The sequence below is a fragment of the Crocodylus siamensis genome, chromosome 4 (assembly GCF_052110815.1).
Source record: "Crocodylus siamensis isolate JL-2025a chromosome 4, ASM5211081v1, whole genome shotgun sequence".
NCBI classification, from domain to species: Eukaryota; Metazoa; Chordata; order Crocodylia; family Crocodylidae; genus Crocodylus; species Crocodylus siamensis.
Genome location: NC_143398.1, coordinates 72690009 through 72716022, shown reverse-complemented (window position 1 = coordinate 72716022; position 26014 = coordinate 72690009).

Sequence of the window (26014 nt, the reverse complement as noted above, 5' to 3'; positions counted from 1 at the left end):
TGCAACTGTTACACCTGTGGTGCCTGAAGTTCTGCTCCTGGGATGCTAATTGCAGTGCAGCTAGCTCCTGGGATAGTCCTCTTCACTCTTGTGTTTATTGCAGTGGTAGCTCCTATTCCAGCTGTTACTGGCCAGCTTCTTTCACAGTGACTAGCCCTGGCTCAGCTGCTAGTCCTGATGGCTGTGACAGCTTGGATACTGCCTCTTGCACAAAAATGCAAGACAGTGGCTGGGGCAAGACTGAGTTGTGGCGACAAGTCTGCCACAAGAAAAATCAAGTCTCCGTTATGGTTGCAACACATTAGGCATAGAGAAAGTGAAGCTTGCGGCACCCAATACCAGGCCCATGCCATAAAAATAAGAGTGATGGTTCCTGTAAAAGGAAAATTGTTGGCAGAGACCTGACACACTCATCACATATATATCTCCAAGCTAAGAAAGCAAGACAGAAAGGCTGAGCTAGCTAACAAGAGACGGCAAGAAAACTACATATATACTTCAATTGAACTAGCAACTAAAAAAGACAAAAGACTAAATAAACATGTCAAGCAAGACCCGTAAAAGGTGCACTGAGTACAGGTAAGGTGTCCTATACATGACAAAAAATGCATGCCTTGATATAAATAAATCATATTCTCAAAACAGGCATCCAATGTCTAAGGTGTTACAAATGTCTCAATCATTCAATGTCTGTCTGGAGTTTTGTAAATAGACCATCACCGGTACAGGCTAGTGCAAATTTGCCCCATTATTAAACAAATACCCAAAGATAGGTCTGGTAACCAATGCCTCTAGGTATCCTGTTTAGCCACTCAAGACCTATCCCATTTAAACGCCAAGCTAGTCGGTAGCTGCGATAAACGTAAGTCTTCAAAACTGGACAAATCCAAAACCAGTTTAACAGTTGTAATGTGATGGTCACAGTTTCCCTCCCTGTATTGTTCAGACTTTAATCAACCAACCATCAAGGAAAAAATGCTCTGAAGCTTTACAATTAAAACAGTATAAAAAGCAAAACAAAACTGCCAGCAAGTTGTGCAATCCAGGGAAGATCAAGAAGCCATCCTATACCCAGTCCATGAGTGAAGAACCCATGCTCTTCGAAAGCTGTAAAGATAAGAACTGCTTCCTGCCTGCTTGGGTTAAAATCTCTTGCAGCTAAAATAATATGAGAATTGTAATAGCCCATGTATTAAATATTAAGAAAGAGACTTCCTGTCATTCAGTTGTATAACTTGTGTAGTTATTAAAGCAAGCCTTTCTGCTATTAATTAGCCAAGTGTTGCGTCAGTTCTTAAATCACTAGATTTAAAACCCACTTGCAAGTGCAACAGTTCCATTCACCATGCTTAAACTGCTGCATCTCCTTAAAGTAACAGGAGCCATTCTAAGTGGTGGATTTGCACAGAACCCAATGGTAAGTTCAAATAATGAAGCACTAAAATAAGCTCTTTTTAAGTATCTGCCAGTAATTTAAATCTATTCATCCTTCTGGAATTTCAAGACAGGAAGTGGGGGTTTGATGGTAAGGGTCATCATCACATTCGAAACAACACAGATTTCTCCAGTTAAAAATAAACTAGAAGTTTTACTAATATGCTAGGGCTGTGTTATTCATTTTAAGATTGAAGGAAAACAAATATAACTTCATTGAAAAGTGGTAAAAACAATCTGCAGAGCTGTGAAATAGGAGATTCTTTACCAGGAGCAGCTAAAAAGACAGCAGAATTGCTGAACACAGGATAGCCTGATTGCTAGACCATCAAGAACATTAAAAATGAGAGGGTCATTAACACCTGTGGAATGAAGTGTTAAGAAGGTATCAGGTAGATCAGGGATTGACAACCCCCGGAACATGTGCCAGAGTGAAGCTGTTTTCCTTAGCATGCCACAGCTGACCTGGACTCGGGGCAGCTTCTGCCAGCAGCTGCCCAGGGCTCAAGCTGGCTGCACCTGGGAGGCTGCAAACAGCTTCATGGGGTCTGCAGCCCTGGTACCAGTTCCGTGGCTGTGGCAGCTGTGCATGCACCTCTGGGCACATGGCTGGGAAGGGCCCTGGGACAGCTGTGGCAGGCAGCTGGGAGGATGCAAACAGCTGCGCTGGGCTCTGGAGCCCCAGCTGTATGGTGGCAGCAGGCTCCAGCAGCAGCTTCATGGTGGCAGCTTGTGCATGCGTGACTCACAGTGCATGGCACGGAAGGGGCTGGGCAGCACAACCCTGGCCCCTCCCCCACCATTCATCCAGAGGCACGTGTGCAGCCACCCCCAGCCATGAGGACTGGGCCCCTTGTAGCCTCCCCATCTCTGGCATGCCATGTTGAAGAGTGGGTGGACATTGGAGTGATTTTGGCACTCTGGCCAAAAACAATGCCAACCCCTGAGGTAGATTATAATGAGCCTTGAAGTCAATTGACTCCTTCAGTGCTACCTAACTAGAAATGCTGGTGCCACTGCCACACAGTTGGTTTTAAACTTTGGGTAGAAAAGGGATCAAAAGGGGTGCAAGTGCACCCATGCACCTCCCTGGATCCACCCCTGCTTATAACTTATATGTTCCTATGATTTTTAAGGCCTGTAACAAGAGAAAAATCAAGATTTACATGAATTTGCCCACAATTTAAATTGCATGGTAAATTAACAGAGCCAAAATAGCTCTGGAAGAGCTAGCAATCAGAAAAAATGCACTTGATGAGAGGTGGGAAAAGAGAGTTATTGAATCATAGAACCTGAGGTTTGGAGAGGAAATCAAGGGTCATCTATTCCAAATGCTCACTTGAGCGCAAGATAGGCTATTTCTAAGCTATCCCGGACCAACACCTATCCAACTTCTTAAAAACTTCTGATAAAAATGTTTACACAGCTTCCTTGGGTGTAGTCCAGATATCAGTTACTTGAGTCAGTCAAGAATGTTTGGCATGCTTTCCTACAAAGTATAACAGTGAACAACGTTCAACTTCAGAAGTTGCCAGCATCAGAAATCAACAGATCCCATTGGGGAAATACACTCAGCCCCAAGAAGAGCTGCACCTCAGACAAAAGAGCAGTAAAAGGCTATTGGGACCCCTCACATGCTTGAGTTTAGTAGCTGAAGTGCCTGCTATGATGGAGTATTAAAAGACAGTTTGGTGAGCATGGTACTCTAGGGTATTGAGAATCAGCAATTACAGTATTATTCAAAGAGAGTAAGGGTGCTGAAATCTGACTCCGGGTTAGTAAAAAAATTCATAATCCATCGAGTGATTAAAATCCACATAAAAATAGCACAGGTGAAGACTTAAGCATGTCTAACAAGAAATTAAAAATTTGTAAAAAACAGTCTCCGAACACTGGTTCTCAGAAGAGGGCGCTCCAAAGTCAGATACTCTAAAGGCTTCAGAAGAAGAAACTGCAAAGGAAGTATATGAGTTTATTTACAGTGCAGACTGTTCTGTCCTTGAAGGCTCACTGTGTCTGGAACCAGCAAACACCATGTTTGAGGCCAATGGACAAGCTGGTATACACAGGCTGGGAAACTGAAGACATATACCACACTGTTCCATACATGAGATAAGGTGGCATTAGGTCACAGTGCCAAACTGCAAAGCCCTTGGGATTTCCGGTTTTGGTGAACAGACCAAATTAGAAGGACCAGTAAATAACTATGTTAAGACGTGTGCATATGGGTTTGTTGAAAGAAAGGAATATGCTGACAGAACAGAATGTGGACAGTATGATGACCACGGGGAGACCAATCAACAATGCCTGGGGATGAAGAGTCATCATAGGGGAGAAAGAATACAAAAGGAGGGATTTCAGAGCAGCAAAGTGTCCCCAAGAGGGGAACCCGGGGCAACACAATGGACAGAGGGCATATCACCAGCCCATTTCATCCACCCCACAGCAGGGTGAGGAGAAGGCTTAGCCCTCAACCTCTAGGCTGATGACATCTGACATTCAAGAAAGAACCTTGGGGTGAAGTTCATGTACTGGCCAGATGTACATTATTCTTATTTCCTATCACTGTGTATCAATAAAATGTGCCTATTATCAAATGGAGAAGTCATGGTTGGTCTGAGGGTTTGGGATGGCCTGGAATAAAGTATCTGGGTCATAAATCCAGTGCTAACACCAGCCAGCAGATACACACTATTTAGGCTGTTAGGGTTCAGACATCCTGTGATGCATCAGCAGCTATCAGGATGGGATCAAGGAGCTTAGCAGGTAGGAATCTCTCCCATACAAGGCATGCATAAGCAGCAGAGGAGAAGCTGAAAGCTAGAGCAGTGGCTCAGATAGTTGAGGGGCTTTCCCCATTTTGAGTTGTTGAGCTTATATAAAATGTTATGAGTGCTTACCTTTGCTTTTGCCTTCATGCTGTGTTCTTTGTATGAGAGGTTCAATCAAGGCTGGAAGGCTGCAAGGTAAACGGGGTTTGGACAGTGGGATAGTGGCTGCAAGGCAAACGGGGTTTCGACAGTGGGATAGTGGGGTGTAAGTATGCTTCCTTGGGGGAGGCCATTAACATGTCACTTCCATCTGCTTTGCTTGCTATCTAATTTGACAAAAAGTATCTGTTTTCCAGCAGACGTCCTATCAGCTCTGTAAGGTGTAGTAGATCTTTTGTCATTTCCACGGTTTTGTGGAGGAGCCATTGCTGATTAACTGTATTGTAGGTGGCTGTTAGGTCAATGAACACAGCTCTAGTGATTTTGCCTTTTTCAAAACTGTCCTCAATATGTTAAGTTAGATTTAGCATCTGGCTCATTGTCGATTTTCCAGGGCAAAAGCAGCCCTGTTCTGGGATCAGGTGTATATATGGGGCAAGCCGGTTCAATATCAGTCATTTGTATAATTTGTATGTGTAGCATAACAGGGAGATAGGTCTGAAGCTCTTTGGGCTGAATGGATCTTTCCCTGGCTTTAGAAATGCCACTACCTGAGCATATTGCCGTATCTTTACAATTTTTTAACTGTCTGTGCACATGTTGTATAGGCAACAGAGCTATTCCCAAGTCTAGGATACAAATCATTTGATTTATTCAGTAAGTATGTCATCAAGGCTGGTTGCTTTCCTGGTCTTCACTGCATTTATACCAGCATTCAACTTAGTCAATAAGAAGGGGCTTATAAAAACGATTTTTAGGGTACTTGTAACTTTCCAGTCTGAGGGGGTTTTTTTGTTTGTTTTTGCACTTTCCCATGCTGGATAAATTACTCCTCTTCTTGTTTAAAGGCAGCTTGGGTATCTCTATCCTTCAATGCAATCTGCAGTATAGCCATACCCTCTCTACAACCTTTAAAGAAGGGAATAATAGAACAATTCTGAAGTATTTTAAGACTAAGTGTTACTCTCCTTTGATGTAGTGCAATTAATGGTTTGCATAAAGGTGAGAGAAATTGGCTATTAAGTTATGAAGATAATTTGAGAAGAAATTGCTAAGAGGTGTTACACAAGAGCCAGCTGTTAAAGGTACTTAGCACATTCCTGGATGTTTTATATTTTTATATTAAATTATCTATAAAGATTACAATGTATAAAAGAAAGGACAAAAACTGGAGGATGGGATGCCATGCTAAGGGAGGAAGAAATCGTGAGAAGAGACAGAGAGATGGAAAAGAACTCGGGAGTGAAGATAGGAGAGAACAGATAGAAAAATAATAGACCAAATGAATTGTTTGTGCATGTACCCATATGTGAACGAGGATTGAAGAGAATGGCAAACAAATGTTAATTTTTTGGATAATGTAATGCTCTTCAAATGCCTTCCTCTTCAAGAGGTCTTGGCAATTCCTAGACTTTTCTACTTAAACCAATAAGACTCTCAAGAATTGGCGACTCTATGAAAACTGGAGGAAACAGCTGCAGCCTAGAAGACTTGAAATTATGAGAAAGTGTGGTTAATGACTGCTGCACTATGTTTCAGTGTACAATAATTATAGGTATCTGGTAAAATCTAAAGGGGAAAGAGACAGATGAACTGGAAGAGCCTCTCTAAGAACTAGGAAACTGTCTGAACTGCAGATTTCAGATGTGTATCTGCTTCTGAATTTCCAGTGAATTTTAAGGGAGGAGCTGTAGTGTGTCATTTAGAGATATTTTCAAGAGGAATTTGAATGGGCAAGAAAATAATAATGATTCCAATTTTGCATTTGCATAGTTTCATTCATGTGAGAATTTCTGGATGATAAAAGAAATCTATAAAATTAGAGAATGTATTTTGAATGGTACCTGCATTTGAAGAAAAAAAGACACTTATGTTATTGCTGCAAGAATGTAAGGGCACTAGTTCTTCCCTTCTGCATTTTCCTGCACTGTTTTATTATTCCATCATATCTTTCTGTCAGACTCTGCCCATCTGCTGTTTCTCAACTATGCTAAATCAGCACCACTAACTGGGCTGTATGTCAATCATTCAGAAGGCTCTGTTTTAGGTGCTGAGTCAGGGAAAAAGGCAGGAGTGAACAGAGTAGGAAAGCAGAGGTAGGACAGAACAACAAGAGGTTTTAAAATATCAGATCACTATTTTAGGAAACTTAAAAGGCATTTGTAAACTGTGAAAGATTTTTTTTTAACCTCTGTCAACCTTCTGTGTGTTTGAATATTTAACCTATTAAGTTGTACAGATACCTTTTGACCATGTAAGTCCAGGCACTGGTGTTTTAAATGGCACTTTTCTATAGGACTCATGTAACGTTAACATGCTCTAGCTGATATAAATCTTTTGACCTTCTTTCTCATTTTGTCTTCATTTTGTTACTTCTTCCCTAATGTTGCCCTTTTCTACTCATGGCCACACCACCAAGCTCAGCAACAGCAGTATCATTGCTTGCTTCGTTCTGCTGACACGGTCATTTGATCAACTGCTCTTTGGCTTTCACCTGCATATGAGAAGTTTCCTGCAGATGTGTTCTTCCTAGAAGAAATTATAAGATTTGCATATTGTTAAGCATGACAATCTACTCCCTTAGTCTTCTGCTTCCAGACTGCAGTGCATAAGGAGCTAGGCAAAAAGGTTCTCTCTGAGCTGTTACAGATGGCTTCTCATTAAGTATTTGTTTTATTTCCTGTGGGTTTGGTTTAACACCTTCAATCCCAAATTCCTTAGTGTCTCCACCCTTTTCTAAATAAAGTGGCATTTTGTTTAAAAAAAATAATCTGCCTACTTAAGTTGTATCTGTTTGTCTCAGTGCCCTAGATACTGTGCTAGACATTTTCAGAAGGTTGCGCTAATCTTTGGTTAAAATTACCATTTACTTTAATGCCACAGGATTAATAATTGGGTATGCACTCCTTAAAATTAAATGGCAGCTACTTTCTGTAGCACATCTCCTGGGATATTGATGGTTCTGGGTTCCTGGTATGCCCCCTTTGTGTGTGTGTGCAGTACTGGTTTTGCCCTGGTGTTGTCCTACCCAATGCTATACCTTCAGCTGCATCCTGCTCCTTCACAGAGGAAAGAATGGAGAAGTGAGAGTCATCACAAAGCAAAACTGACCTCACTATCACCATCTTCTGCTCATTTGATGAAGGATAGGAACTCTTCATCCTAGTCCCATGCACAAATATGCTCCCTTCTTTTGCCCAACTCACCTCAGACTCCCCACATCTCCTATGCCCCTAATATTCCAGAGAGGGATGCACTGTCTTTGCTTTCTACCATAACCATATGCCTTGAGTAGCTTAAGGTATGAAAGTGTTGAGTAGAGCAACACCATTGCTGGTGGATATGAGATTTTTTGCGTGGTTATGAATATAATAGAACTGCTGGCATATAATATTGTACATTTAAATGGAAAAAAGTTAAATCCCACCTTTAATCCTACAAAAGGGGGAGGAAGAGCATGACCACAATGCTAGAAGCAAATAGCAGGGTCCTCCAGGTACCTGTGTTGGGACTGGTGATGTTTAAAATATTTGTAAATAAAAATCAAAGGTGGGTGAATTACAAGGTGGGCAAGTTTGCTTGTGACACAAAGTTATTCAAAGTGAAAAGACTAAGGCAGACCATGAAAAGTTACAGGAGGATCTTGCCAAATTAAGTAAATGGGCAACAAAATGGCAGATGATATTCAATCTGAAAAGTGCAAAGTGATGGACACGGATGTCATGCTGGGCCATGGGTGGCCAGGCTTGGAACCACTCATGGACCAAGGTGCAAACTGGAGTCAGAACGAACAAGCAGTTTCCAGGGGCAAGCTGGGTCAGGAGGCCCAGAGGTCAATATAAGAACAGGATCTAGAAACAGGCCAAGTCAGGAAGCTCGGGATTAGGCAGAGAGTGGAATCAGAAAGGAAGCTGAGTCAAGAAGCCAGGAGATCAAGCACAGAGCAGAGTTGAGCACAAGCTGGAGAAACCAGCAAGGCAATATGGGATCAGGTCCCCTGACACTTTTTGTTTTGGGTCAGAGATAGCAGGGGGAACTGGAGAGTCAGCTGACTCCAGCTAGCCACTCCAATGCCAGTGAGTAGGCAGAGAGTCCCTCATGGAGGCTTCAGGACAGTCTGGGTGACTTGGGGCATGCAGCATGCTGGCTTGATTTCTCCAGCTGGCCTTTGTGGAATTTTTTGAGCAGGTTTAGGCATAGATGTTTTTTGCTGGCTCCCACATGCAAACCTCAGGCCCAGATCCCTCCTAGCCTATCAAGCCGTGAAACTTCCCCCTGCCTCCAGTATGAATGTAAAACCTCATGGATTATTTTCCTGTCCCTGGATCATTACTCAGAGTGTAGAGGTTGGGTATGGTGGGAAGCTATCTACAGCTTGATTAGTGACACATGAAGTACAAATCTTAAGGTTCCAGGGCAGTTGTAATTCATAGGATACTGGGTGTATTTGTTTGGTTATTGAAGCAGGACACTAAGGTGCCTGCTACTCTCAGAGCAGAGGCAGGAACCCAGGTGCTGGCTGCTGGGACAACCGGTTAAGGAGGGAATTGGCCGCATCTGCACCTGGTCAGCTGACCAGAAGGGGCAGGGCCTGGCTCCCACATAAACCTCAGGCCTGAGGCCAGGAGGGCAGTTCCGTGCTGGCAGCCAAGGGGGAAGAAGCTCTGCCTGAGTGAGTAAAGAAAAGAGGCCTGACTGGACAAGCAGCTCCTGATGCTGTTATGGGATGGAGTATTCCCTGGTAGGGATTGAATGATGTTTTAGCCAAGTGGCATGGATTTTTGTTATAGCCTAGAGGCTTTGTGTTTGTGTTTGCTTTTTGACTGGCAGGCTGGGTGAGGCTATTACGGATGGAGGAGGCCTCATAGAGGACCTGCAGCAGCGCAGGAACCTCAGCCCCAGAGAGAGGGGGCGGTGAGCACCAGTGAAGGCGCAGTGCCAGACAGGACTGCGGAGAGCCCGAGCACCAGGAAGATGCAGAACGAGATAGAGTGAGATAGGGCTGTGGAAAGCCCAAGGAGGACAAGGGAAGGGCCAAATTACAACAAGGCCCCAGATCAAACCACGTCGGTATCATCTGTGAGTGTAGGGGAGGAAAAGGAGCCACAGATAGCGCCCCCTAGCAGCAGGGCAGGAAATGGGCATCCTCCCACTTAATTACATCAATTAATCAATTAAGATCAAGGCATGGTAAGCGAGAAGGCAAGCGGTTGGCCCATAACAGGAGGGTGGGGTCACCAATAGAAGGACTCCAGAAGAGGCACTCCTGTCACAGTTATGCAGAAGGAGCTGAGGAAGCAATGATCCAGTTTCCCTGTCGGCTGGTCTATTTGGAGGTATTCAGTTGACAGCCACACTTACTGCCCACAGAGTAGGGGGGCCTGGCTGACAGTGCTGGTCTGCCTGCTGCTTATGAGCCTTTTATGACCTTTTGCAGGCATTGACTTAAATTCCTCATATTGATGGGCTCTTGGAATCATTGTGAAGTTTGCTAAAAACATCAGCTCAGTGCAATCAGAAGGATAAAAAAAATGTTAGGAGTTTATCATGAAAGGAATTGAAAACAGAAAGTATTTTGTTGTATTACTTTAAAAATTAATAGTGTGCACACCATGAGTACTGTGCATGGTTTTGATCCCTGCACCTTGAAAAGAAAATAGAAAAACTAGAAAAAGTACAGGGAACTAGAAAAGGCTAGTAAAGATGATTAGGGCTATGGAGGGGCTTCCATAGGAGGAGAGACCAAATAAATAAGCTAGGATTTTTCAGTTAAGAAGAGAGGTGCTTGAGAGGGGACTGGTAGAGGTGTACACAATTTTAAATGGCACAGAGATAGTAAATGTGATTTATTATTTATGGTGTCTTAAAATACTAGAACTAGAGAAAAAAAAACTATTAGGTACTAATTTTAAAACCAACAAAAATAAGTTATATTTTACACAGTGGGTAATTAGCTTATGGAACTCATTGCCACAAGTTGATGTGGAAGCTAATACCTTAACCCAGTTCAAAAGAAGATTAGATAGATTCTTGGGAGGAAAGGTCCATCAGAGAGTATTGACTATGGTGTATAGGGGTACAGCTTTGAAATATAAACTTCCTAAAACTGTAATTGCTGGAAGCTCCAATGGGGAAGGAACAGGGTTTGGAAGGCTCTTGAGTCCAGGCTCAGCAGGGTATAAAAGGAGACTCCCTTGGCAACCGGGGAGCCAGTGGCCAGGAAGTCAGCAAACAGGGTTTATAAAAGGGTAAACAGTTTGCAAGCAGTTGCTAGGGGCAAGAGGATGAAGGGAGAGAGAAGCCAGGCACCAGGCACCAAATCCTGCCCAGGGAAGGTAAGTGATCCAGCTGCCTGTACCTTTGGTTTGCTGAGTGTTTGTTTGGTAGGATGTGTGTGTTTGCGGTGTGCACTCTGAGAAGCTGTGAGTGATTGCTGAGTGATAGCTGCCTGCGCCTGACAGATGTCCTAATGAGGGGTCAGAGCCAGTTCAGGCCAAGCAGGAGACTCCCCAGGCAACCAGAAAGCCAGTGACCAGGGGCTGCAAACAGGGTAAGAAGGTTGCAGACCCCTCTCCCCATGGGCGACTGGTGCTGCCTTAGTTAGGGGGGGCACGTACCCCACCTGTGACCAGTCCTGCCAACCAGAGGAGAGGGCCCTGGCTTATCCTGTCAACCAGGGGGGATCCCACCACAGTCAATCTCACTGCCCAGGGGGATGCCTACGGCAAATCCCATGATGGCTGATCACTGTGGCTGCTTCCTGGAGTGGCTGCAGCCACTTCTAGGAGCAGCTGTAGCGATCAGCCAGTGCTTGCAGGAGGGGGCACCGGCACTCCCACCTGGCCCCCTGCCCATCATCTAAGCAGTGAGCATGGTTGGCTGGGAGTGCACCAGTGCCTTAAAAGGGTGCATGTGCACCCCCCATGGACCCCAGACATGTTGCCACTGCCTCCCCACCCTCGCCTCTTTTTGAGGGGTAAGACTTTCAGGTTGGCATGAGGAAGCATAAATAAAAGAAGTCCTTTGGGGCCAATGAGCAATAAGCGGGCCAGCTTCCAGGTGAGTTTGCTAGGGAAGGTCTACTTGGAAGAAGAGCAGTAAGAGAGAGAAAGCAGAGTAAGAGACCCATGGAAGGACACTGCAATGCCAGAGACACTGCCACTGCATGCACCTGTGAGGTTTCTGTCCAGGCAGGACTGCTCGCCATCAAGGCTTCAACCAAGGTCCAGGTTTGGCACTGTGGGGATTGCAACTTGCAGGTTCCTTCCAGTGATGGCCAGGTCAGGGAGTTCCTATGGTGTGAGCAGTGCCTCCTGGTGGTATCTCTCAGGGAACAGGCAAGAGAACTACTGGAGGAGGTGACGAGGCTCTGAAGCATCCTCCACCATGAGGCATTCATCGATTTGATGCTGGAGGAAAACTCCGGGATTGTGGAGGAAGAAATGCCAGATACAGTACTAGAGAAAGAGGATGTGGGCACCCAGGAGAGTGGAAGTTGGAGGTTTTTGACTTCTAGCAGCAAGCAGAGATCTTCACCTCCACCTGCAGTGTTTTGTCTGGAGAACAGATATGCAGCCCTGGCAGCAGAGAGGGAGGAGCATGTTTCATTGGTGGAGAAAGACAGGCCAGACCTCACTGAGATGGGAAGGATGGAGACAATCGCCACCAAGAAGAAGTGATAGGTGGTGGTAGTTGGAGACTCCCTTCTGCAGAGGATAGAGGGAGCCATTTGCTGACCTGATCCCTTGTCTTGGGAGGTCTTCTGCTTGCCCAGAGCTGGGATCCAAGATGTTACAGAGGGACTACCAAGGCTCATTTGGCCCTCTGACTGCTACCCCATGCTACTCATCAATGCGGGCACAAATGATACTTCCAGAGGAGACCCTGAGCATATCAAAGTGACTACAGGGCTCTGGGTGCAAGGGTAAAGAGGTCTAGGGCTCATGTTGTGTTCTCATTGATCCTTCCAGTCAAGGGAAGGGGCCCAGGTAGGAACAGGTGCACCCTGCGGATCAACACCTGGCTTCACAGGTGGTGTTGCCAGCAGGGCTTGGCCTTCTTCGACCATGGGGTGTTCTTCCAAGAAGAAGGATTGCTGGGAAGAGATGGGATCCACCTGGCAGAGAGAAGAGCCTCTTCACAGACAGGCTCACTAACCTAGTGAGGAGAGCTTTAAACTAGGTTTACCAGGGGATGGAGACCAAAGCCTTGAGGTAAGTGAGGAAGAGGGTGACCTGGAGGAAGAGCAAGTAGGAAGGGGCAGCAGGGGAGGTACTCTCATACTTCCTGAGAAATCAGGGCAATCAAATAGTTACCCCAGGTGCCTGTAAACAAATGCACAGACTGGGAAACAAGCAGGAAGAATTGGAAGTTCTTGCACAGCATGGAACTATGACATGACTGGAATAACAGAGACTTGGTGGGAAAGCTGGCATGACTGGAGCACTATTATGGATGGGTACAAACTGTTCAAAAAGGACAGGCCAGGGAGAATGGTAGGGGGAGTTGGACTTTATGTAAAAGAACTATATGATTTCTTAGAGCTCCAGTATGAAGCTGGAGAGAGGCCTGTTGACAGTCTCTGGGCTGGGGTCAGAGGAGAAAGAAACAAGGGTGATGTTGTGGGGATCCGGTGGGGACCAGTGGATGTGGTGTGCCTTGACTTTAGCAAGGCTTATGATATGGTCTCCCACAACACTCTTTCGGGTAAGCTAAGGAAGCTGGATGAATGGACTGTAAGATGGATAGAAAACTGGCTGGAGCATTGGGCTCAGAGAGTAGTAATCAGTGGTTTAATCTCTGTTTGGCAGCCAGTCTCAAGTGAAGTCCCCCAGGGGTCGGTCCTAGAGCTGGTTTTGTTCAATGTCTTCATGAATCTGGAAGACGGCATAGAGTGCACCCTCAGCAAGTTTGCAGATGACAGTAATCTGTGGGGAGTGGTAGACATGCTGGAAGGTAGGGCTAGGATTCAGAGTGACCTAGACAAATTGGAGGATTGGGCCATAAGGAATCTCATGAGACTCAAAACCATATAAAAAGATGTTATCCTTCTGCTCTACTTGGCTTTGGTGAGACTGCAACTGGAGACCTGCATCCAGTTCTGGGCGCTGCACTTCAGGAAGGATGTGGAGAAGCTTGAGAAAGTCCAAAGGAAGGCTACATGCATGATTAGAGGTTTAGAGACCAAGTCATATGAGGAGAGGCTGAGAGACCTGGGACTGTTCAGCTTGGAAAAAAGAAGACTCAGAGGGGACTTGGTGGCAGCCTATAAATATATCAGGGGCCTGGGGGAGCAACTATTCACCAAGGCCCCCCAGGAGAGGAGTAGAAATAATGAGCACAAGCTGGCTGAAGATTGCTTAAGACTAAACATAAGAAAAAGCGTCTTAACAAGTCAAGTACTGAGGGTTTGTAACAGGCTCCCCCCCAGAGATCACCCACCCTGGTGACCCAAAGCAAACTGTCACCCACCCAGGTGATCTTCAAAAAGTGTCTTGCTGCCCATCTTGCTGTGTTCATCTCACCCCAGCAGTCTTTCCTGCCCAAGTCCAGGTGGGCTGGACCCAATTATCTGTAAGGACCCTTCCAGCCCCTAAAAACTATGAAAAGCCTTGCTACAATCAAGGTACATCACATACACCAGTCTCCTTGCATCCATAGAGCCAGTCACCACGTCATGAAAGACAATCAGATCAGTCAGGCATGACTTTCCCCTGGTGAATCGATGCTGAGTGTTCCTTATCACCTTCTGCTCCAAGTGCTTAGAAATGGATTCCTTGAGGATCTGCTTCATGATTTTTCCAGGGACTGAGGTGAAGCTGACTGGTCTGTAGTACCCTGGATCCTCCTTTTTCCCTTTCTTAAATATGGGCATTAAGTTTGCCCTTTTCCAATCATCCAGGGCCTCTTCTGATCACCATGAGTTTTTAAAGATGATTGCCAATGGCTCTGTAATCACATCAGCCAACTCCCTCAGCACCCTTGGGTGCATCCCATCCGACCCCATGGACATTCAGTTTTTCTAAGTAGTTCCCAACCTGTTCTTTCATCATAGAGAGCTGCTCATCTCCTCCCCAAACTGTATTACCCAGTGCACTAGCCTGGGAGCTGACCTTGCCTATGAAAATGGAGGCAAAAAAGGCATTGAGCACTTCAGCCTTTTCTGCATCCTCTGTCACAAGGTTGCTTCCCCCATTCAGTAAGGGACCCACGCTTTTCCTGATTTTTCTCTTCCTACCAACATACTTGTAGAAACCCTTCTTGTTACCCTTCACATCCCTTGTTAGCTTTAACTCCAATTGGGCTTTGGCCTTCCTGACTTTATCCCTGCATGCCCAAGTAATGCTTTTATATTATTCCCTAGTTATTTGTCCAAGTTTCTTCTTCTTATAAGCTTCCTTTTTTGTGATTTAATTTCCTGAAGAGTTCCCTGCTAAGCCAAGCTGGTCTTCTGCCATATTTGCTAGTCTTCCTGTGCATCAGGACAGTTTGTTCCTGCACTCTCAGTAAGGCTTCTTTCAAGTACAGCCAACTCTCCTGGATTCCTCTCCCCCTCAGTCTGGCTTCCCAGGGGATCCTGCCCATGAGTCCCTGAGCAAGTAGCAGTCTACTTTTCTGAAGTCCAGGGTCCTTTCTCTGCTGCTCTTCATCCTTCCTTTCCTAGATTATCTTGTCAGCCCAAGCCCTAGGCTTTTATCCTCCCAGGGCCCTGCCCACTTCCAGTCAGCAGGCTACCTGCAGGTGCCTGCTAATTGCTTCATTTGCCTAGCCTACAGTGCTCCCTAACTAAGTTGCTTTTACCTTAAGGCTAGGGACAGACATTACACACAAACTAATTTAAGTGATCCAAAACTGGTTTAAACCTGTAACAGAACAGATGTTCAGTGCATATAAACCAGTTTGAAAATGGATGAAACCAGTTTGAGATAAACCTGGTTGAATGTAGTATCAGATGTAACTGATTTGGGTCAAAGCAGTTTATGCAATGTCTGTCCCAGACCCCTTGTTGGTTTAAGATATATCAGACTCCCCCAGCATCCCAGCATGCTCTTTGGGCTGGGCAGGGCTCACTGCTCCACAGCAGGGTTGGCCCTACCCCTCTGCTCCCTAGCTGGAGCTCCAGCAGAGACTGCAGGCACAGAACATCTGCCTGGCTTCTCCTTGTTAAGTAGGGATTATTTGCCCCTCCCCTCTGGTTTACGCAGACACCTCAGCATTAGCTAGCACACCACATGCTGGCTACAGTCTGTGCTGTTGGGCAGACAGGCTTTTTGGAGTTAATCAACAGGTAGCTTAATATCCTTCCTTGGAAAAGCTATTTAAGAAGAGCTATTTAAGAAGAGCTCCTTTAGTTAATGGAGAGAGGCTTTGTTTCTTAATGGGCTGAAAGACACTTAATGGGTGGGGGTTGATAAACATTCCCTGCTGAGCTGCTTAGCACAGGGAAAAGGGTAATAAAAGCGTCCTGCCGAGGCCTGGCCACACCCATCTTCAGCTTAGTCCTGTGAAAGGGAAGGGAGGGCTGCTCTAGCGCCCCCCCTGGCTTTTAGTCTGAGCCACTGCAGGCATGTGCCTACATTTCTGGAATGAAAAGGGAATGTCTATCCATCTCCAAATTTGTTCAAGCTTTGCAAGTTAGACTAACCTGCAAAGATTGAGTCAATTCAGGCTCAGGCTCTTTAAATGTCTGACCCTAGCCTAAAGGAACAGGAGACCCCCAGGCTCTTTGTTACATGCTGTTACTCCATTCAAATTATAGCATTTCACTGGTGTAAATCTGCTCTACATCAGTTCTTATAATGATCTTGTTAATCTTTGATATAATAGCATTAATTAGATGAAACTGTTCAATGCATTGCAATTTAGATTTTTAACCTCATATTTAGAGGAGCGACCCTTCATTGTTAAGGGGTCTTACGTAACAGTTAAGGTGACTTACTTTCACTTGTCAGTGAGCACAGGACTTGGTCTGCTTTCTCTTCTAAGCCTTAATTTGGCCTATTTAAGCTTTGGCTTGCAGTGACCAGCAAGTTGGACTTTTAACTTTACCAGATGCTGTTTGACTACTCTAGAAAATAGTGCCAAGCTAAAATTATAACTGTATGTAATTACAGCTTTTTAGTTCAGTAGGGTATGATTAGCTCAAGCTGTAACTCATTTGCGCATTATAATTACAGCGCACTTGGCCTCACAGTCAGCTCTGACCTACAAAGGGTGTGTTCCTAGTGTTATTTTTAACAATCTGTTGGTGATGCTTATAGGTATTTCCAGTGTTTTCAACAAAAAGTGTCTGAAATTCAGTGAGCATTTGGCAGCCTCATTAGAGGATACTAACATCAAGCCTTTCTGGATATTCCTGAGTAGTCTGCATGCTGCTTTTCATGTCTGCTCCTTGTACTGTCACTTTCACAGTGTTTCTTCATTCAGACAAACAACATAATAAAAGAAATGGGGCTGTAATATCTTTCTCTACTGTAGCACAAATGTTTGGGAGAGGATCCCACTTTTAAAATATTAGTAATTTCATTTCTGAGAATTGGGACTGTATTAAAATCCACAAGTTTATCATGAGGCATATTCACATTACATACAGAAAATACTGCAATATAAGAGACAGTCAAAAGGCATAAAAACTGATCCTCTCTCTCAAACATACATATATATACACACACAGTGGCTCATCCTGATAAAACATGGTTTAAACTTGAATCATTTTAGTGTCTTAGATGTGTATAAAGTAATGCAGTTTAAAAGGAAGGTTCTCCCCTGTATTGTGGGAGATTTACCTCATGCATTTCAGTTCATGCCACTAGATGTTATTACATATGGTTGAGTAAAAATCCTATGACTGATATAAAAGTGTTACCCCTTCCAGCTGAACTGTTGGTTTTGTGATGTGAGCATTTTACCACTAGGCACTGGACTTTAAAAACACTCCCTCTTTTTTTCTTTACTGAAACGGATTGATTTTTTTGAAACCTCCTCTTCTCTAAACTGCTCTTACCTCACAGTGCAGGAGACAGGAATTTTGACAAGTCTTTTCTTCAGGGCTTTATTCGACTTTCACATGCCAGTAAGAATGACTGCCAGAGTCTGTCAGAGCAAAAGCAATCCTGGTCATTTCTTCAATAAATGGAGAGAAGGTATTTCACATTAATACAATGATTTGGATGACTGGGCCAGTATTTTAAGTTAGACAAGAATTAGCATAATGGCCTATAATATAATCAGAACTCAGCAATGTTCCCTTGTCCTGCTGTGTACCTACAAGCCCTAGAAATACAGTAAAAAGGTAACTGAGTATAATTTAGAACACATGGAAAATAATGTGTTACTGTACCAGGGCACAAGTCTTTTGGATTAAGGTAGCAGTAGAAATTAATAAGACTATTAATGAATTCAGAATACCCTTGCTCTGGAAGAAGTGACGTTGAAATAAATAACCAACATAGTCAAAATCATTATACTGGAGGTACTTGGCAGGAAAATTGATTGTAGGAGCCCAGAAATTTTCTTCCCCCTTCCTTCTTTAATAAGAGACACTGGAATAGATAGAAAAGGCAAGCAGTTATTTTCATAACGGCCACAAGTTGGTCTTCCCCTTTGCCTGCAGAAATGAAGGCTCACTTACAATTAAACTGTACCCTGAATTGTGTATCTATCACTGCAGTAATGTGAAGGGGATTAGCAATCCCTAATCTGAGGAAGAGGTTGATCTGGAGTTGTAGAAAATGGATTTGTTAAGCAGTGGAGCTCAGAAAGCCCCGTAATCTGCAGTAGATTACTACCCCTGAAATAGTGGGGAGAAATTGCTCTCAGAGCTGCAGTTGGAGCTCCATCCCTTAATATGGGCTACATCTTAGCTGCAGAATCCAGCAAAAAACAAGTAAACAGACACAGTTCTTCCTCCTCCTTCACGGGGTAAATTATGTTAAAAAAATTAACTTCTTTTTACTATTACCCCATGGTCAGCTATACATGCAACCCATTCTTCCCCCTCTATTTCTGTGGCATCTGATCTTTGTAACTTAAAGAAGTGCCATATAAATTAGTTCTGCCATTTCAACCTTGCTACTCTGGTTTCCTATCCTGAAGACCTGGGCAACTCAAGCCAATGTATATGAAAGACTGCCAGGTACCAGATGATAGGATAAACTGTCATAAGAACAAGCTCAGAACAGTGTTCACTTTTCATTGCTCTCAGAGTGAATTGCATAGCTTAATGTCTGAAGACCCTGCAAAAAAGGGAAAAGGCAACTAGGAATCAAATCTATCAACTGCTTTTGAAACTGAAAAATCTCAATGGAGTCTTCAAAAGCACTTTCACCATAGACTCTGCTTGCCTGTAGGTCACATACTTCACTTAAACATGAATGACTGTTAACACTTACATAAGTTTTTACTTCCGTTATCTTCTAAAAATAGTAGGGGTACAGGAGTAAATATGTAAAGAGGGTATTCTGTCACAGAGATAAGGTATGAATATACTTATCATCACTAACAAATTGAATAGCTCTGGGTTGTATAGGGCCCCATAATAAGTGACACACAGAGTAGCATAGTATTAACAAAAGGAGACAAAAATCTGTGCTACATTCTCTTTCATGCACCGTGGAATTATTTTGGAATTTTTTCCTAGGGAAATGTAGAGTTTCATGGCTCCTACATAGCTTCCCTGAGTATGTGTAACATGTTAAGTACAGTACCTAGGGTTTGTTTCTACCACCACCATAGCAAGTAATGAAATGCAATTCAGCGTGAGTTTAGGTGTCCAGCAATAAATTAAAAATCCTTATCATTTGAAAATATGTTAACAAGCACTGTGAAAATGGTAAAAATACAAAGGGAAACAGAACCAAAAATGCTGATGCCTTTGGATTGACTTCAAGATCACGCAAGTAAAGTTGCTCTTTTTGCCTAGGTGTGTCTGTTCCTTTTCCTTGCTCACTGCTCTAATTTTTATTTCTTGATTTCAGTTTCTGAAACCAGAATAGGTGTGATCAAAACAACAATGACTTATCTTTAAAAACATTGCCCAGATTAGTTTATTTTTAGGTTTCTGATAAAAAAAGAAAAGCCCAAAGCATTTATTTATTTCCTAACTAGAAAGAAAAATACATAATGACCCATTTATTAAATTAAGCTGTACAGACTGTTCCAACAATTTGGTGGGTGCCATTTAAATTACTTTTTTGGGGTAAAAACTCAGGATTTTTTTGCTGGCACTTCAACTCGTTCATTTAATTTTTTTTTTTTTTTTTACAAAAATCAGTATTTTTCTGTTAAAATTTTAGTTTTTTTCTAAGAAAACCTTATTTGAATATGTTCTTCCTCTTCATATGAGAGAAATTTCAGTCCAGTGCAGTGATTTTTCTCTCCTGTCACAAAAATAATTTTTAGCAATGTGGTCAAGAATTCCTTCAGGAACACTGCAACTGCCCTCTCCATGCTATTTTCCAATGGACTTTTAGCCACAATTTAGCATTGTGTTTGTAGATTATATTTGCTAGAACAGAAGTACTCAATCCCTTGCCTGTGAGCCAGATCTGGCTTGCAAACCGTGTGATTTCAGGGCACCCCAAAGGTGCAGAAATTTGGCAGTGGGGGAGTAGTGGCCATTACCATTGCCACTGCTTGCCCACCATCGCATTTCCAAGTCTGGTGGGCTCAATGACATGGCCTCATGTGTGGGACCTGGTTGGCACACAGGGCTGGAGCTGGGGCAGTGGCCCTGATTTGGAGCATGTGGGGCCAGAACTGGGTGGTGGCCCCAATCTGGTACATGTGGGTCTGGGACAGAGGCTGCAGGCACAACATGCCCCAGCCCTGAGTGTACTAGATCCAGCCCTTGGACCAACCCTGCACCACTCATCCGGCCCACAGGGTCAAAAGGTTGGGTACCGTTGTGCTAGAACACACAGAGTGCTTTACCTTGCCGGGTTAAAGCAGTCTTGTTTTCTTTTTGGCATGTGCCCTACTTGCTCTCAGCCCCATTCCTTGCCCTCAATTAGTTTTCTGGAACATATTCCAGCTCTCCATTCTATCTGCTTAAACTGAGCTGAAGGATGAGCAACCTGACTAAGTTTCTCAGCTGCTCTGTGGCTGGTGTTTTGCTTCTTAAAGAGATAAGAGGATCAAACTATGAAGATAATTTTCTTCAGTACCAACTCCGATTCTATCTGTAATTTTAGCAACACTATTTTACCACTGCCAATACAAATGTTCTTCTGATTTCCCTTTCTTGTCTGATGCATATTCCTGTATTCAACAACTTCATTTAGAGTTCCAGCAAATGTCTCTCCACAGATTCTGGCAAACTCTCCTGACTGCCCACTCATTTATGATGCCATGTCAAACTTCCATGTTATAGCACCATAATTATTTTCTTGGCTCTTTAATTATATAATATATCCAGTCTTTCTTTCCATCATGCAGGAGAGAATAAACTGTCCCAGTTAAGTTGTTCTGCTCATTGGACTGAAATTTAACACAATGTACAATTTGTGGGGGGAAAGTCCTTTGAATGTTCTAAATTTCAAAACACTTCTGACCCCATGTTACATCATAAGAATGGGAGATGATACCTTTCTTAAGACTGTCAACACAACAAAGATTAGACTTTCCAACTGAAATGTCAAGTTTCCTCTAATTCTGAGCGGCCTCCTATTTTGGGTTTTTAGCTAGATATACCTGGGACCTGATTTTAAGGAAGAATTAGAAGTCGCATGTGTAGATGACCTCAAGTCTTTTATTGATCTGAGATATTTATGTTACATACTTCTCTGGTCTGGAATTTTAGTCCTGTATTTACAAGTAAATTAAAATGGGTGATATTCCTCTTCTGCAATGTTAGCAGGGCAACCAAGTTATCAGTCAGTGTCACGTTTGCTTAATGATTGAGTTATTGCACAGTCAATGCTGTGCTCCAGTGTCCTTTTGAGAGCTTTGTCCTTTCTTGTACTATGTCTATTCAGATAATCACTCCTATATTCAGAAATGATTCCTGTCCTCAGACAAATGTGCCTCATGCCTACTGTTCAGAAGCGTCTCCTCCACTTTCTTTCTACTTTTTGAGGAGGACAGTCTTTAGAGGCACAGCTTTCATCACTACTTTCATTTCCATATTCTTATTTGCATATGTAGATTTGCAAGAAGTGAGATCTGTCTTAAATCAACTGAGTGGCAGAACATCAAGGGGATAGCTTAAGCCTGATGTCATGGTGATGGATAAACTATAGGTACTTATACAGACAACTGCATCATGCCAGATTAGATCAAGATTAAATCTGTGGAAATAATGTCTAATGATTTACTTGTTCTGAAGACCTGAAACTAGATTTGTAGATGTGAGAAGTGGGTTGCTGATAGGAGTAAATAAAAACAAATCTCTCATCAGGTAACTAAAAGCAAAGGGTTGGGAAAAGTACCAAATACTAATAGAGAAAGTTATATTTCAAACATGGCAAGACCAAAGATACCGATAAACATGGCAAGACCAAAGATACCGATAATTAAGGCCTAGAATGACTGCTGCTTCTAACGTCTGTTCAACATGACACTTTGCCCACATTTAACTTGGCTGAAATATAAACACTTTATCCTCATCTGCACTGGGTCTCTAAAAACTGATTTAGGATTGCAACATTACTAATTACCATTGTAATTTGTTTATTGACTTTCCTCCAAAGACCTGAAACTACTTTACACTGAGGGTTGGCAACCTCTGTACTGGAGCTATGGCTTCAGCAGCAGGGGAGGTCTCTTGGCACAGCACTGTAGCTGAATGTCCAGGGCTTCAGCACAGCAGGAGCTCTGCCCATGCCATACCACAGCTGGCCAGCATGGCCTCTGGCAAAGTAGGGTTTTCACTATACCACATCCGGAGGGTGGTGAGAAGTAGCAGCAGCAGCCAGGTTCTAGTACCTGCCCCCAAGCTGGGTTGTGCCAGCCCTCTGCCAGAAAATGTTGCCAACCTTTTCTTTACAGACATTTACAGTGTTGCCAACTCATGATCTGTGGCATTGTTCTTGAAGTCTACACTTTGGGAATGTGAAAAACTTAGCTCTTTCCTATATGTGTGTGTGTGTGTGTGTGTGTGTGTGTATTTTATATGTGTGTGTGTGTGCGTGTATTTTATATGTGTGTGTATTTTATACGTGTGTGAGTGTGTGTGTGTACACACACACACACACACACACTCTGCATGTATATGCTAAGTCATATACAGCTTGCACATTTTGGAGATGGATGAAGTAGGGACAAGTCAAGATAGTGGCTTTGAGCCACCCCTTAAAGCATGAGCAGTAGCAGTACGTCATTGATTACTCTATGAGGAATTTTTTCATGGACAAACACAAGGATCAGCTGAACATGGTTAGCAGTTCTTACTCCTTTTTTACAGTGTGAGCTTTTACCTCTCCTATACTTATACAGTTCTCAGACTGGGTAGAGGGCAGGTGGATAATGATGTCACCAATGCTTTATCCCTGTATGTCTCCCAAAAGTCTACTCAACTCAGCACTGGAATTCTTCGGTTCCTGTGTACCAAGAGCACAAGGACCAGGACTGTGCTTGGTTCCTGAACAGATGTAGAAGGGTGGGGAAAGCTTCTCAAAGCCTTTGTATTTACATAAGTCTACTCATCATCTCTCTTTTACCACTCAGTGGTATAACTATGGTGTGTAACAGTGGTATCATCTCTCCTTTGCAACTCAGTGGTATAACTATGAATAAAATTCAGAGTCCTGATTCTTCTGCCCTCTTTTCTGACCAGAGACAAAGCTATTGGAAATGCCTGCTCTCTCTCAGCTATAGAATATCAATTCTAGAAGACTGAAGATAAATTCAGCCCTAAAGTGAAGTGGGTAGATCTGTGGTCAAGATAATTAGCTTGAAGTCTATGCAGCTTCTCTGCACTAAAGAGTAGTTATATGCTAAGGAGTCCATTTCCACAGTTCTTGCTCTCTCCCTTTTATTTGCTTCTCTCCCTTCTATTTCCTGCAGTTAATTTTGTTTACTCTTTCTAGAATAGCCTCACAGCCACAAAGAAAGAGTAATGAAGCTTGTGCTACTTGTATCCGGTTTATTAAACCTTTCTTCCTTTCTGTGTTGTGCCCAGAGCGTGCTGTAAAGGATCAAGAATGTAGATGTTTTTAATGATGACTGAGCATTAGTGTTTCTTCAGCCCTGCCAATACTGTTAGACAAGTAAGAGGGATAATTGCCTTGCAAGTGCAATTAGTTTAGGAAGCTTGAAGGCAAATTTTCCTAAAAAAACCCACCAACCTAAAATAAGTTATTTGACCGAGTCCTATAAGTTTGGGGCAAATTACCATTTCTCACTTTAGATCTGGGTTTGTAAAGCCTTATAGTAGCTATTACAATCTTCTTTATATTTGTTTCTGTTACTGCCATTTTATAATTTCAAACTCTTTTCTTTTTTCCTCCAGTCCTGATACACTGATTTTTTTTCTGTATCTTTGCTTTCCTTTCACCCCATTCACTCTTCTGTTTCTTTCCTCCATTTCCGTCAGATTTCTGATGTTGAATGATTTACTCATTTTAAACACTGATTCAGTTTGCCTCTTTTATTTACAAACTGTAAATAACTTGTTTATTTACAAACATTTTATTTTTATATAATGGTCTTATGTTTTAATTTTCCTAAAGGCAACGATATCTTAGGGTGATATATTTTTGTTGGACCAATTATGTAGTTGAAGTAAAGATAGACAAGCTATTCAATGCAAGACAGCCCTGATCAAGAATGTCTTGCATTCGAAAGCTTGTCTAACTTTATGTAAACTACATAATTGGTCCAATAAATGATATTGCCCTATGGAATTCCTGCCTCTCACTTAATTTGCCTAGGATTTTCTGCATTTTTTGCTGTGTATCCTAGGTCAGCTGAGACTTTCTCACAGCTTTGTCTCACCCACATGGCTCTAATGCCCAACTCCTCCCTCTTCTGCAAGCCTGAGTCCTAGCTTAAAGTTCTGCGTAGAGACAGATGTAATATTTGAAGCACTTCAGAAATGTAGTATTTCAGCCATGGATAGATCTAACGCTGCCTGCTATGGACTCCAGCTGAGCTGATTCAGAGGTATGCTCTCCAGCAAGGGGGCACAGCAGGGAAATGCAGTGACCTGTGTATCTGGTGGCAGAGCAGACTGCCAGTGTGGCTCTGTAGCATCCAGTCTCCCAGAGCTGATATCAGTGAGAGGTCTCCTGTCCACCCCACCTCCACTGTCCTTGACTACCCCCTCCACCAGCACTGGAAGATTAAAACACTTCAAATATCATCTGTCCACAACTGCTGTTTCCTCTAACCCCTGCTCCTGCAACCCAGTTCTTGCCTGCTCTGCATTTGTCTGCTGCCGTGGTTTCTCTCCTGTACCTGTGCAGGACATGACGTCTTGAGTTATGTCAGGGCTGACAGTAGCTTTACGAAGAGCTTAGATTATGACTTATATAAGATGATTTGGATAGGAATGATCCTGCCTTAGGCAGTGGGCTAGACTAGATGACTTCAAGAGACCCCTTCCAGCCCTACTTTTCTATGATTTCTACAAGACCAGCTCAGTCCTGCCCAAGGGCAGCAGGAGGACCACTGAGAACTTAAAAGGGATAAGGTCTTTGTACCTTGTATCACAGCAAGCTGCAGCAGTTAGGAGCAGCAATTGCTGGGACTGTCCCATTCATACTCTAAAACTTTGAGTTGCAGAATATTTTCAGGTAGACAAAATATTCAGGGAAGTCTGCTGTTGAACTCCAGTGTCTCTAGTGAGCACATGTGACCTGGTTTCAAATGTTTATAATCTGGCTATGTTTGAGCCATTTTTCACACCTCTATTGTAAATGTCAAAGCTTGGAGATGTTACAGCTTCTCTATGACATGATGGTAAGGACTTTTTAAACATGGACAAAACAACATATTTTTCACTAATCTTGCTGCAGAGTGGAACAATTTTTTTTACTGAATTTTTTCAAATATATGCAAGAGAGAGAGAGGGGAGAGAGAGCAAAAAAGGCCTACGGCATGGAATCCTTGAGCAATTCCAGAAAGGTCCAGTCTGAACAGCAGAAGTTTAGCAAAGGAATCAGCATGTGATTTTAGGCTCTTGGAATAGTAAGTTTCCACCAATATTAGTGTAAATGGAGGTGCTCCCAACTCCATTTATAATTAATAAGATTTATTTCTCCAACCAATATGAGAAGTAAGCAATGAATAAAATCTAGTATAGAATAGTATGTACGCTTTGTAAATAAAGTATTACTATAGTAATATATATATACAGGAACAATGGTAGTTTGTCTCCTAGAAATGCATTTTGTTCCACACACATGAATCAAAAGGCAGGTAAAATAAATTAAATGAGCATTCAAAGGGGTAAGGACGAAAGTACCTGATTAGACTTTTTCATCTCTAATTCCTGTGAAGTGAATCAATTAATTTCAGACAAGGAATATAAGTTAACAAAGGTAGCAACTAATGAGGCAGTAAAAGGTGCTAATATAAATCAAACTTTCAATTTAATTAATTCTTTTAAAAATCCAGAAAAGACTGCCATATGTTATCATATCTCAAAAATGGAAGACTAGCTTTAGAGGTTCAAATTTCAGACCTCTATAGCTCATCAGCAGGGGCAATAT